The sequence below is a fragment of the Balaenoptera borealis genome, assembly GCF_965194805.1.
Source record: "Balaenoptera borealis genome assembly, chromosome: X".
Lineage (NCBI taxonomy): Eukaryota > Metazoa > Chordata > Mammalia > Artiodactyla > Balaenopteridae > Balaenoptera > Balaenoptera borealis.
Window position 1 is genome coordinate 8,011,504 of NC_138881.1, and position 14,637 is coordinate 8,026,140.

General features: G+C 41.2%; 1 long non-coding RNA gene across 1 annotated transcript; it reads left to right on the forward strand.

Moving 5' to 3' along the window:
- The first annotated feature begins 1,037 nt into the window (after positions 1–1,037).
- LOC309620022 lies at positions 1,038–7,940 on the forward strand. Its single transcript, XR_014239380.1, has 2 exons — positions 1,038–4,556; positions 4,617–7,940. It is a non-coding gene; the product is annotated as an uncharacterized lncRNA (long non-coding RNA).
- The last annotated feature ends 6,697 nt before the right edge of the window (positions 7,941–14,637 follow it).

Sequence of the window (14,637 nt, forward strand, 5' to 3'; positions counted from 1 at the left end):
GCCTCCCATCAGATCAAATAGAATAAGGTCTCAGACTTTTCAGAGTTGCTGACTTCACATTATGTACCGGGTAGAGTCATTATGGGTATTAAATTAGATATATAGGCATGGAAGAGCTAAAAAATGGTTTCTTTTAACTTCCCTGCTATGATCTGAATGTTTGTGTCCCCCCCAAATTCATATGTTGAAATCCTAATCCCCAATGGGATGGTATTAGCAGGTGGGGCCTTTGGGAGGTGATTAGGTCATGGGGGTGGAGCCCTCATGAATGGGATTAAGGTTCCTGTAAAAGAGGCCCCAGAGAGCTCCCTTGCCCCTTCCACCAGGTGAGAACACAGCTGAAGTCAGCAGTCTGCAACCTGGAAGAGGCCCTCCCCACCCTGATCATCCTGGCACCCTGATCTTGGACTTCCAGGCTCCAGTGAGAAGTCAATTTCTGTTGTTTATAAGCCACCTAGTCTGTGGTATTTTGTTACAGCAGCCCAAATGGATTGAGACATTCCCTAAGGATAGATTAATAGTTGCTAACAAATATTAGGTCTTATGGGGCAGACACCGTGTTACGCATTTTCCATGCCCTTTCTAATCTAATTCTCAGAACAATACTATGAGGCAAGTAAACCACTACCTGGACTTCTTTAGAGGAGGACACTAGGCTCAGAGAATTGAATGAGCTTGTTCAAAGTTGCAGGGCTTTTTTTTTTTTTGTGGCTGCATTGGGTATTCGTTGCTGCATGCGGGCTTTCTGTAGTTGCGGCGAGCAGGGTCTACTCTTTGTTGAGGTGCGCGGGCTTCTCATTGCAGTGGCTTCTCTTGTTGCGGAGCACGGGCTCTAGGCGCATGGGCTTCAGTAGCTGTGGCACGTGGCTCAGTAGTTGTGGCTCACGGGCTGTAGAGTACAGGCTCAGTAGTTGCGGCGCACGGGCTTAGTTGTTCCGCGGCATGTGGGATCTTCCCGGACCAGGGCTCGAACCTGTGTCCCCTGCATTGTCAGGCAGATTCTTAACCACTGCGCCACCAGGGAAGTCCCAAAGTTGCAAGGCTTGTCAGTGGCAAAACAGGAATTCAACTGCCCTGAGAAGGCAGACCTAAGTCAGAAACCTCTACACTCTCCTGTTGCTCTGGACAAAGTGTCTGATTTTCCCGTATTAAACTTAAGATTGCAAGAGAACCAGCCTAGCCATTCGATGCCACCTTATTTAGTAATTTATTTCCTCTTGTGCACGTGGGCATTTCCTTACCTAGAATCTGGTCTGTGAAGTTAATAGGGGTGTAAATCCCTCAGAATCACCATCTGTGGGCCTCCCTGTTAGCAGGTGACACTAAGCTTCTAAGGGCTAATTCCAACGAGAGAGTCTGTTAAAAACTCTCCAGGGCCCTCGCGAAGCTACCAACACTCATGACCGACCATGAGCCTTGGAAAATCGACTTGTTCCCATGAAGTCTCATGATAAGCCCTCTGCCTTTGAAGGTTAGGAAAACCTGCTTTATATGGCCTGGGTCAAAGCAGAGAGGGAGAAAGAGAGAGAGAAAGTGAAAAAGAAGAAGACAGAAAAAGTGAGAACATGAAACAGAAAGAAAGGGAGAGAGGAGGAAAGGCAAGACAGAAAGGAGGGAGGGAGAGAGGGATCTGACAGGAGAGTAAATCAACAGAGCCAGGGAAAGTCTGCACTGACTGAGGATTCGAGGAAATGGACCAGGGGACAGCAAATTAGGAAATGCATAATGCATAGAGAATGCAATTTCTGGAGCAGTCCTAGATCAAAGATCCCACAGAAGGGCCTGGAATCCATAAGTTTACTTTTAGTGCCAGAAAATGTTTCAGAAAAGCCTGCAAAAAGGCCTGGGAAATTTTCTTTTAGGATCACATTTACCCCAAAGGAGTCAGCCAAATGTTTTCTATAGCACCAGGCACGATTTCTTCTAGACCCCTCCTCTGCCAGAAGATTCTTCTTCTGTCAAATAACACCCAGTGTGAAGAGAAAATGGGCAAGAGAGAGATCACCGTGGGGAAAGGGGAGTGGGTGGACATTCTTGAAAAATAGCCCAAGCAGAGGAAAACACCGAGTGATTGGGAGTTACAGGGAACTGAAATACTCTCATGAGAAAGAAAGTAGCTGTGTTTGTTAATTTTTTGCATTTCTGTTATGCCTTGGGGACCAGGAGTAGGAGGTTATGGCTGCCCCCAATTATCTCTGTTTCTTATAAATTGTGACCCAATGTGCTCTATTAAACTGCTCATCTGAATTGCAGACAAGAGATTTTGCAGATGATGATAGGCATTGAAAAGTCCAGGTCATGTTTACATGGAATCTTTGTTTCAAGATCCCTTTATTTGCATACAGTGTGGTAGAAATAATGACAGAGTCATGCTGTGGTGATGTTTGCTAGACAGTTTGCCAGTATATCATCACAATCTCCAAATCATCGAGGTACGGATGGGTGACAAACACCTGTCCTTGGCCAAAAAGAGAAATGCAAGGCATGGCTATTTACATTTCCACGGTTCTCACTGAGAAGCATGAGTCACATCAGATTTCTGCAGTGTATTAGTTTCCACTGGCTTCTGTAACAAAATACCACAAATCTAGTGGCTTAATGCACCACAGATTTAGTATCTTACAGTTCTGGAGGTCACAAGTCTCAAATAGGTCCACGGGGCTGCATACCTCCTGGAGGCTCTATGGGACAATCTCTTTCTTTACCTTTTCCAGCTTCTGGAGGCTGCTCACTTTCCTTGCCTCGTGGTTCCTTTGTCCATCTTCAAAAGCAACAGTGAAGCATCTTCTCTCCTCTCTGAACTCTGCTTCCATCCTTATATCTTTCTCTCTCTCCCCCCCACCGCCTCCACCTCCACGGGCCCCTATGATTATATTGAGCCCACTTGAATAATCCAGGATAATCTCCCCATGTCAAGATCCTTAACTTCATCACATCTGCAAAGTCCATTTTGCCACGTTAGGTAAGATAGTCAGAGGTTCAGGGGATTAGGATGTGGACATCTTTGGGGTCATTATTCAGCCTATCACGTGTGGTCTTTACGTAAGAGCAGCTTGTTAAAATATAAGGTATATGAACATATGTATCAATTAAAGCCATATATATGTATTAAGGTCCCATATATTTGATGCAAAAATATATATCTTCTTTAGCACTTATTATAACTGGTTTAATGTCATTTGGGCCTCGGTTCTCCAACTGAAAGGCAAGTGAAATGTAGTCCAGATAACAGAGGTGTTCTATATTATGTTTTCCTAGCTTCTTGACCTGCAATTTATTAGCTAAGAAATCCTTAGTCCACATGCCTGGATGGAAGAATGGTGGCAGGGTCCTCGGTTGTGGATATTGACCTACAGATATCTAAGTATTGGCATACAGATATTCAAATATCGACATACAGATCTAGACTTGGTTCTAAATATTGATATGCATCTAGATATTGACATATAGAACTTTCAATAACAGCAATACAAATATAACATCTATCTGTAATTGATCACCCATTCACTTGGAACTGGACTGGGTGTTTTCCACACATATCTCATTTATTACTTACCAGAACTTTCTGAAGCTGGTATAACTACATTGATTTTACATGTGGGGCAACTGAGGGTCCGAGAGAATAAGTAACTTGCTCAAGGCCAAAAACATGTTAGTTGCAATCTTGAGGGAGGCACCTACTGTTCTTTCTGAAGAGTGTATGTGAGGAACGCCCCATTCCCAACACACAAACACAAACACAAATGCTTGTGTTCTTTCATTTGGCTGACATATTGTAGATGTTTGGGAAATTCGAGTTCCCTCATTTTTAAATTTATTTTTTATGTATTTTTTTTAATTTAAAAAATTTATTTTATTCAAGTATAGTTGATTTACAATGTTGTGTTAATTTCTGCTGTACAGAAATTACCATTATGGTTTATCCCAGGATATTGAATATAGTTCCCCGTGCTCTACAGTAGGACCTTGTTCTTTATCCATTCTATATATAATAGTTGGCATCTGCTAATCTCAAACTCCCAATCTATCCCCCCCCCATCTTTTTAGAGGCATGTGCAAGATCAGATCAGAATGAGAGTTAACCAGTCAAATTTTGAAGATACAAAACATCTGAACATGAGATACTTGAAACGTAGTTCATTTTCATTACTTCCTTCTTTATTTTCATTTCATTTTGGCTCAGTTCTTGTAGCTGAAATGGCTTAATGGTCATTACTGTTGTATAAATTTGCTACTAAATTTATTTCCTCCGTTGTTCCTCACAGATGGTGGGAACCTCCCCTCATTGCCTTTCCTTTTTCTACCTACTACGAAAATCTCTCTCTGAACATGCCACTGGCCCATGTTAAACATATTGATTTCAAAGAAATAGCTTGAAGGTCCCACCAGTTGGGTGACAGTAAACAGTGGGGAGTGGGGCTTTGCTGGTTCACGTCAGGGGCTGGGTTTGTGGTCTTAGATCTTATTCAGCTCAAATCCCAGGGATCATCAATAACAATGATGAGGATAAAATAGCCTCAAGAAATACAGATGAAAAAGGAGTAGAGGCCTGTTTAGTGAGTTTCTTTCAAAGTTCCAGGAAAATTGATAATCCCTAGGGGAGCGCCTCCATGGAGAGCAATTCTGAAAGAAATGTCAGGCCTCTGTTTAGACTGGCTGCTTGGGAGGAAGAGAAGAGGCTCGCGATGGGGGGAGGGGAGGTGAAGTAGGGGTGCTCATTCAAAGCAAGATGCTCTTAGGTTCCAAATCAGCATTTCAAGGTTTTCATAAACAGAGTCGTGTGTTTGTGCACCAGTGTCCTCCTGCCTGGAGAGTCCTTCAGGTGCACTTTTGTTTGATCTTCTGCATCTTTGCAAATCATCTCTAATTTCATTTAAAATATAACCAAATGTGGGCTAAGAGAGTCCACACATCATCTCCTTTTCACTCCCAGAGACCAGTTCTTACTCCAAGTCATCATGAGAACCAGGCCGTGTGATCTGGGTCCTACCTGCCTTCCTCTGGCGATCAGGCCAAAGTCTTGTCATGGATATTCTAATTTATATTATTGTTCATCTTATACACAATGACCCAAAAATGTCCTCCTAGGTCCTTTCCTGACATTGTAGTGAAAGGAGCACCGGACTTGGAGTCGAAAGATTTGGGTCCAAGACTTGATATTCTACTTACTAGTCATGGGACCTCCCTGAACCTCAGTGTTTTTATCATTAAAATGGGGAAAATAATACCTACCAGGAAGCATTGTCATGAAAATTAAATGCAGTTGTTGTGAAAGCCCGAGATAAAGTATTTAGTGAAATACAGATGTAAATATCTGTTACATCAGGAAGCAGTAGGCAGTTTGGAGGACCCATAACATTAAAAGTAATTACTGTGGAGAGAGTCCCTAGAATGACAAAGGGCCACAGTTTCACAGAGAACAATAAGAAACCAGAGAATTGTTTTAGAGCCATAAAAATTCTTGGAGTATCCCACAAGTTACAGATAACATTGCAGCACTAAATTTTACCTGCACTTCGTAGGTGACAACGCTGGTTCTGGAAGCCAGGTCTTCTGATTCCCACTTGAATTCTTGCTCTGTGATAAGACAGAATTCCAAAGGACTAACACAGAGTGCCTTAAACGATCCTCTTAATATACCTACAAATGGTCGTATATGTGAACACCTAAATAAATAGTGATTCAGTGTAAGGTAAAGCTTTGGAAAAAGACAAGAGCTAAGGGTTTATAGACTCAGAACGCATTCCTAAGGAATGGGAATTAATATATTAGTTCATTAAGCAAATTTTATTTGAATTTTTGCTTTAATCGTGGAACCATGTTGAAGCTGTCCAAGATGTACGCCACGTTACAGGAGACGTAGCTCTTGAAGAACTCACAATCTAAGGGGGTGGTGGGGTTGTGAGTGATGAGGAGGGATGAGACATGCACCATATCGATTAGAAAAGCACCATGTTGGGGAAGACATTTGATGAGGCCCTGGAGGATGGGCAGGGCTTTCTCGAATAGAATTAAGAGCTAAGAGTAGTCCATTGCCTGCAGATGGAAGAGTTGCCTGGGTGGGGAGAGCAAGCAGAGCAGCTGGGGTTTTATTTTTCTGGGAGGTAAGGAAAAGAAATACAATAGTTCAGAGCATCCTGTGTTGTGGATATGTGAACCACATCTAAAATACTCCCTCTTATCACTATTTCTATTTGTTATTATGAATTCAAAGTCTTGTAGAAAATGTATACTATAATTGTGATATTCTGTGGCAACCACACATTCTGAGTGCCTGGCATGTTTGTCCCTCTTCCTTTTGCTGGTTCCTGTGAGACTCTTCTCTCTTCTATATGGTCTCAATGGGGCTCTTTGTCACTTACAGGAGAGGGAACATAAACCAAGCTTGACCCATCATGGGACATTACAGTAGACGTGGTGATTGGTTAAAAGATGGGCATGGGGACCATACCAGACTAATCAGAATAATTTTTAACCAGAGATCTTAGGAAAGATCAATGTTTGTTCTTCACTTTGCTAGAATAGAAGGATGTAAATCTTGACTGGCACGTAGAGCGAGCGTGACAAAGATTCTCTCCTTGAGCAAACTTTAGTTAGTCTCCTCTGAGCCCTCTTCTCAACTGGGCCTCAACCTTGGCCTTCTGTCTTCATCCTTTCCTTGCTGGCCTGCATAGCCCAGTCTTAGCAAAAATCCTGCTAAGTCTGTTTATTGAGAATCTCACCACCCCCCGCCCCCCACTTGATTTCTGATCACCTTTGATATATGATCAAGTTTCTCATCCCTCTACCCTGTGTGTCTCTAATGAGTAATTTTCCACCCACTGACTCCCTCACCCTGCTTTCTAGCTATAAATCCTCACTCGTCCTTGTTGTATTAGGAGTTCAGCCCAATCTCTCTCCTCTACTGCAATAGTATTGAATAAAGTCTTCCTTATAATGTTAACAAGTGTCAGAATAATTTTTTTCTTTAAAAGGGACTAACAGAACTCATTGGAGCTGAGAGATGGGGAAGCAAAGAACTGACCACATTTGAGACCCTGTGCCTGAAGCCAGATGCACGCATGGACTTGCCAGTTATATGAGCCAGTTATCACCCTTTTACTTAACCTAGATGGCGCTGGGTTTCTCTCACTTGCCGTGGAAAATGCCCTAATAAATACAACTTCTCATTGCTCTTAGGAAGATAGACATAGACTAACTGAGTAAAATAGTATTAAAGATAGAAATCCAAGAATGTCCAGATTTTCCCCAGGCCCTCCTTCTCATGGCAATGGGAATAGCAGTTGGTATTTCTTATGGGTGTTTTGTCCTTTCAAAAAAATTAACATTTTTAAAACTTCTGTTGTAAGGCAGACACTATGCTAGACGTTTTCATATAGGCATTTTTATTTAATCCTGCCTCTCAAAGAAGTCCTTATTACACCTAATACACAGATAAGACAACTGAGGTCCAAAGTTTTAATGAATCTTGGACTGTCTCCTTCAAATCACACAGTCTTTCTTCCACAGCTCTCTAAATATCCTTTGACAAGGAATTCTTTACATAGTTTTTTCCCTCTGCTTTAAGAAAATTGTGGTGAAAATTTACCAAGCATTTTACGTTGTTTCTTGATTAGTTTCTTCACACTCAAGCAAATATGCTGGAAAAGAATGAAACAATCTTAAATCTATCATACTTAGTTTCTGTCCTTTCTTTAAAAACAATATAATATTTACCTAATAGCAGGAAGGGAAGCCTCAATGGATCAAGATATGAAACACTCCCTGGAAAAACTCTGGGATGCCTCTGGGCTTTTACTGCTTGATCGCCTTGATGTGAAAGCAGCCCAAAATGTAGACGTTTCCACAACACAGGAACAGTGTTTCCCAGCTGTCTCATGAAAGCACTCTTACTGACTCTCAAACCAGACAAAGTTTCTGTTTCATGGGTTTTTCTTTTTTTAAAATAAATTTATTTATTTATTTATTTATTTATTTATTTATTTTTGGCTGTGTTGGGTCTCGTCTCTGCGCGAGGGCCCTCTCTAGCCGTGGCAAGCGGGGGCCACCCCCCACCGCGGTGCGCGGGCCTCCCACCGTCGCGGCCTCTCCCGTTGCGGAGCACAGGCTCCAGACGCGCAGGCTCAGTAGTTGTGGCTCACGGGCCCAGCTGCTCCGCGGTACGTGGGATCCTCCCAGACCAGGGCTCGAACCCGCGTCCCCTGCACTAGCAGGCAGACTCTCAACCACTGCGCCACCACGGAAGCCCCGGTTTTTCTTTTTAAACCAAAAAAAGTTTTGACTTCTCTGGAAAGGAGACAACCATTTTGAGCCTCTCATGAAATCCCTTGAATCCTCAAGGCACGATAAATTTCACAATTGGAAACCAAATGATGTTCCCAATCTTAAATCAGAAAGAAGTTACTTATTTTTAATCTAGCTGGGTTTCTAAAAAGATGGGTATCTAATTCATTCTCCTTTGAGCCAAAATGTTTTTTAAAAGTCTTTTCATAGTTTTCCTCTAGAAGAAAAATATTCGTATTTGTTACTTTACAAGAAATATTCTTCTTGTTTTCGTAAGTGACATCTAGACAGAGAGCAGAATCTGGCATCGTTGTTAGCATTGCCAGATAGTTTCTTTGGCTTGAGACTGTGAGTAAAATGTTGTTCAAATGGCAGTGCAGGTTGTTAAACTTCTGAGGAAGTCTTCTAGTTCATTCTTTTTTTTTTTTTTTTTTTAAAGAGCAGGTGATATACAAGCTGGCTTTTTATTTTTATTTTTATTTATTTAAACACTATTTTATTTGTTTATGGCTGTGTTGGGTCTTCGTTTCTGTGCGAGGGCTTTCTCTAGTTGTGGCAAGTGGGGGCCACTCTTCATCGCGGTGCGCGGGGCCTCTCATTATCGCGGCCTCTCCAGACGCGCAGGCTCAGTAATTGTGGCTCACGGACCTAGTTGCTCCGCGGCATGTGGGATCCTCCCAGACCAGGGCTCGAACCCGTGTCCCCTGCATTGGCAGGCAGATTCTCAACCACTGCGCCACCAGGGAAGCCCCCTCTAGTTCATTCTTGAAGGGCTGAACACAGCATTTAGTGTGGTGCCTTACATGTATTACGGACTCAATAAATGAACAAACAGAATCCAATAAATTGTGGGTTGGGATATCTCACTTTCACTAAGAGCAGGAAGCAGGATAGAGAAAAAGTGAGTAAACAAAGAGATCATCAGAAAGACTTACTTTATTTGCGGCACATGGACTCTTAGTTGTGGCATGCATGCGGGATCTAGTTCCCTGACCAGGGATCGAACCTGGGCCCCCTGCATTGGGAGCAAGGAGTCTTACCCACTGGACTGCGTGCCGCAACTAAGACCTGGCACAGCCAAAAAAATAAATAAATTTTAAAAAATAAAATAAATACATATATATTAAAAAAAAATACCTACTACTTAAAAAAAAAGACTTTGATTGTAATCTCAAGAAATAATTTCAAGTACACGGTATCACAAAATCTGGCAACATTAACCCATCTGTGGCATTGAGTGGGTTGTTTACAGCTGGTTTTGTTTTCTTGAAAAAACAAAGCAGTACAAATTTAAGCCGAACAAGGCTTTTGCAAACGTGAATATTTTCCAGTAATAATGTAGTATGAAAGTTTCAAACCATGGAAATGTAATATTCAAAATTGTTTCCATCTCTCTTTTCCTCCCCTTCCCCTCTACCCCTTCCATCCTTTGCGAAGTAAAAAAAAAAGTGTAAAAGCATGTTTTAAGCATGTTTCAGTATTTGTCAATTCTAGAGATAAACCCGGGGCCCATGAATCACTCTAATATGCAGTTCCAACATGAAACAACCAAACCCACCCCTCCCTTAAAAAAAAAAACACACACACACACAGCTATTTTTAATAGCAGTTTTAGGTTCACAGCAAAACTGATTGGAAATTATAGAAAGTTCCCACATACCCCCTGCTTCCATACGTGGACAGCCTCTTTGACATTCCCACCAGAGTGGTATATTTGTTACAACTGATGAACCTATATTGACACATCATCATTACCCAAACTCCATAGTTTATATTAGGGTTCACTCTCGGTGTGGTATACTCTATGGTTTTGACAAATATATAATGACACGTATCTACCTTTATAATATCATACAGACTGTTTTCCCTGCCCTAAAATTCCTCTGTGTCCTGCCTGTTCATCGCTCCCTTCCCCACTAGGCCCTGGAAACCACTGATCTTCTTACTGTCTTCATAGTTTTGCCTTCTCCAGAATGCCTTATAGCTAATTCCCTTTTAAAGTATTGCTCAGGATCACAATAATGAATACAATTGTTTGATGGGTATATGTAAAACCAAAAATCACTTATATTTCTCTGCTTGCTGAAGGTTACAATCATATTGGATAGGTTAACCACTTTGAGCGGCGGGGGGGGGGGTTAAGTCTTTTTAAAAATTTATTTGATTGAAATATAGTTGATTTACAATGTTGTGTTAATGTCTGCTGTACAGCAAAGTGATTCAGTTACACATATATATACATTCTTTTTCATATTCTTTCCCATTATGGTTTATCACAGGATATTGAATGTAGTTCCCTACACAGTAGGACCTTGTTGTTTACTCTGTACATAACAGTTTGCATCTGTTAATCCCAAACTCCCAATCCATCCCTCCCGGGTCGGGGTGGGGTGGTGGTTAAGTCTTAAACCCTCATTTCTGCTTCCAAAAGTAAGACACAGTTGGTTTAGAAATTAATGTCTAGTTCAGGAATGTAAGATTTTTTTAATAAGAGAAAAAATCAACTAATGTTATTAATTAAGGAGATGGAGAAATATATAATCACATCAATAGATGTATATAAGGCTTTTAATAAAATGCAATATTCATGATAAAAATCTTGGTAAACAAGGAATAGAACAAAACTTCCTTTACATTTTGTAAAGAATAATTACAAAGAGATTATAGCAAATTTCACACATAATGATGACTTGTTAAATGTATTCCTTTTAAAATCATGTGTAAGAAAATTTCTTGCTGTCAATAGTTCTATTCATCATTGTATTAGAGATACTGGCCAGGAAAATTACTATAGGAATTGAAAAAAGAACTCTCATTATTCACAGATAATATGATTATCTACATAGAAAACTCCAGGTCATTTTCAGATAAGTGTTTGGAAATGCTGAATACAAGATAAATGCACAAAATTAATGCTGTTTCATTTCACCAGTAACAGAAAAGGAAAAAAATTATTTCAAAATTTTAAAGTATTTAGGGATAATTTTCACAGAGCTTTATGGAAATAATAAAGAGTTGTTGAATGTCATTAAAGAGGATTAAAAAATGGAGAGTCATATTCAGAGAAATGAACACATGTATTAGTTATCTCTTGGTGCATAACAAATTATCCCACACTTAGTATAAGTGGTATAAAAATAAGAGGTATAAAAACAAACATTTATCTCACAGTTCCTGTAGTTCAGGTACTCAGGAGCAGATTAGCTGTGTGGTTCTGGCTCGGGTCTTTTGTGAGGTTGCAATCAAGATGTCAGTTGGGGGAATGTGGTGTGATCTGGGAGCTTGACTGGGGGTAGAGGATCCACTTCTAAGCTCACTTACATGGCTGTTTGCAGGAGGCATCAGTCCCTAACTGGCTGTTGGCTGGAGGCATCAGTTGCTCACCACACGGGTCTTTCCAAGTGGCAACCTGACAGCTGGCTTCCCCGGGAGAGAGAGATCCAAAAAAGAGAGAGTCTCTGAAGTCACTTCTGCTTTTTTCTATTTACTTGAAACAAGTCACTAAGTCAAGCCCGTACTCAAGGGAGAGAGAAATAGTTTCTCTCTTTTGAAGGGAATGTCAAAGAGTTTTTGGACATATTTTGAACTGCCAGAAACCTCAATAGTATAAAGATACCAGTTGTCTACCAGTTCATCAGTAGATTCAATGCATTCTTTTTCCTTAATTGTAAGTTTTGGATATATTTTCCTAAACACTTAGATTTATAAGACTTAAAAAAAATGCAAACCTAAGTAACATTTATACAAATGTAAGTGATAAAAACTATCAGCAACAAACAATAAACCCAAAATTCAGGATGAGCTTTACCTCTAGAGCAGTGGTTCTTAAACAGGGGTGATTTTGGCTTCCAGGGGACATTTGGCAATATCTGGAAACATTTTTGGTTTTCTTGTCTGGGGAGGTGCTATTGGCATTCTAATGCGTAGAAGCCAGAGATGTTGATGAACATTCTGCAATGCACAGGACAGCCTTCTGCAGCAAGTGCTGAGCTTGAGATACCTTGGAAAAGGGAGTGGGTCTGACGTGGGGCACGTAGGGGAAAAAATAATAGTAATGTTCATTTTTCTTGAATTAATGCAGCGATGCAAACACAGGGATATATTTTATAATGATTTAAAAAACATGTAGCATAAATATTGTCTCGTGTTCACTCGGTAATAAGCACAATAAAAAAGAAAAATTGTTGAAACAACAGAACTTTGGACCCATTGGGCTTGGAAGGCTTGGGAGCTTCCTGTTTTGAGCCCTTAGATAAATGGTGGTACCATTTAATGCTACATTTTTTTTCGCTAAGATAAAAGCCTGCCCAGAACATTGCTCTAGACACTTAGCATTTTACTGAGATGGAAAGCAGCTCTTCAACATCAATATTTTGAAGATGACCTTAGACGCAGATTGCATTGGCGAACTCTGATAAATCTCTCGACTTGGCGATTTGTAAGTCACAGTTTACCCTTTCAAATCCTGCTGGCCTTAAGTCATTGTTCCACCTCCTCTCAGGGAGGGTCAAGAGAATAAATTCAGCAGTGAAGCAGAGACCTTGTAGCACCGGAAACATCAAGTAAGCAGAGGCCTCCGAGATCTCACAGCTCAGACGCTGGGTTAGCTGGCTTCAGCGCCCTGGCAGAACTTGCTGGCAGCCTGAGTCAGCGTCAAGCAGCGGACACTGGGCAGGTGAAAGCAATTCACCCTGAGCCCAAAGCCCAGACCAACCACATTCTCTTGGGGGCGGGTCTAGGGCATCTCTAGCCTCGCTCTGAACTCTCACATAAGTTCGTGGTTACCCTCGGCTTTAAATGGATGAAAATCAAGTCTTCCGTGATTAAAAACAAATGCTATGTTTGGTGCCACAGTTGCAGAGAGCTGAAGGTCTGCTATGTGTATCTTATACCGGAATGAAATGGAGGAGACAGAGTAAGAGATGGAGTTTAAGGTAACATGTGATCTTTTTTACTTTTAGATTATGCTCTGATTTCCCCCTTACCATGTAGTTGAATTTTCACACATGATAACAATATTTTTCCTTGCAGCAGATGGGGCCCGTTATGAAAGGGGTTTTGCACCTTATTTTGTCTTTCATATGTCTAAAAATTATACATAAAAACCCCAAATGTGAGCAATTCGCCTAAACTCTGCCAACCCTTTGTGTTTTTAAACAGCCAACCAGGAGGCAGTGGGGCTATTTGAGTCTTAAAAGTGTGTAATGACCCCCATTACGGAAATTTAAAATGCTATCCAATCTTAGAGAACCCCCAGTTTGTGGGAAAAAAAACTGCCCAATGACAGCTTTGGACAAAGAAGGATGACATGTTGTGAGTCCAAAGGTCAAGGCAAAACCAGCCCAACAAAAGATGGAGCTTACCCAGCATTAAGCCCGTTTTTAACTTCTGCTATTTTAAGCATATTTTAAAGCGGGACCCTGACCTGAGTAAATTTTCCTGGTAAAGGCAGAGCCATAGCCATCTTATATGATTCTTCTCCAGGATTTCAGCAGAGTTTTGGACTGCTAAATGTTTAAGAGATTATAAAAAGAGGGAAGGATTCCTTTTGTTATCGAACCAGGTTCATTTTGCGTAACTTACAGCAAGCCAAAATGGTGAGATGCTAGGTTTGCAACAAAGAGAGGGTTTATTCGCAAGGCAGACAAGAGAGGACACAAGGAAACAAGTCTCGTATCCACCTTTCCGAAAGGGAGGGGCTCGGAGTATTTATGGGATAATGAATAAAAAAGCAGGGCGGTCTGAGGTATGGGGAGCGCCGGGAAAGGTGATTGGAAAAAGGTACAGTGATTGTTTTTCTGCGCAGGCATAACTAAACTACAGACTTATGCACTTGCAAAAATGGAGGTGCTTAGCACGATCTGAGGGTGGAGTTTTTGGCCCTCCGACGTCAAAACATCACTGAGCAGACACTCGCGCATGCCCAGTTGGAGGGTCGGTGGTCCTATCCAGTCTTAACCAGCTCAGCTCAAAACTAGACACAGCTGACTCCAAGTTCCTGGAAAACAATTTGGGCAAACATCTTATTGTTTAGGCTACCTGCTGCTTGGAGGACATGCAAGTCTTTTGTAGCAACAATTAAAGCAACCTTGATTACTGAAGGCAGGTGAAATGTGATTACACATGGTTTCACTTTCAGATTAGGCATAATACTTGGGAAAATTCTTAGGTCATAAAATGGCAGAGATTGAAGAGGTCTCTACCCTGAATTTTGAAGGATAGGAATATGATGGAATGACAGACTGGTGGAGTGAAAAACCGGTGTCCTACCAGGTATCTATCTACCTGTGTGATCCTGAATCCTTCTCCTCTCTTGATCTAGTTTTCTGTTTTGTGAGGTGAGGGTTTTAGACC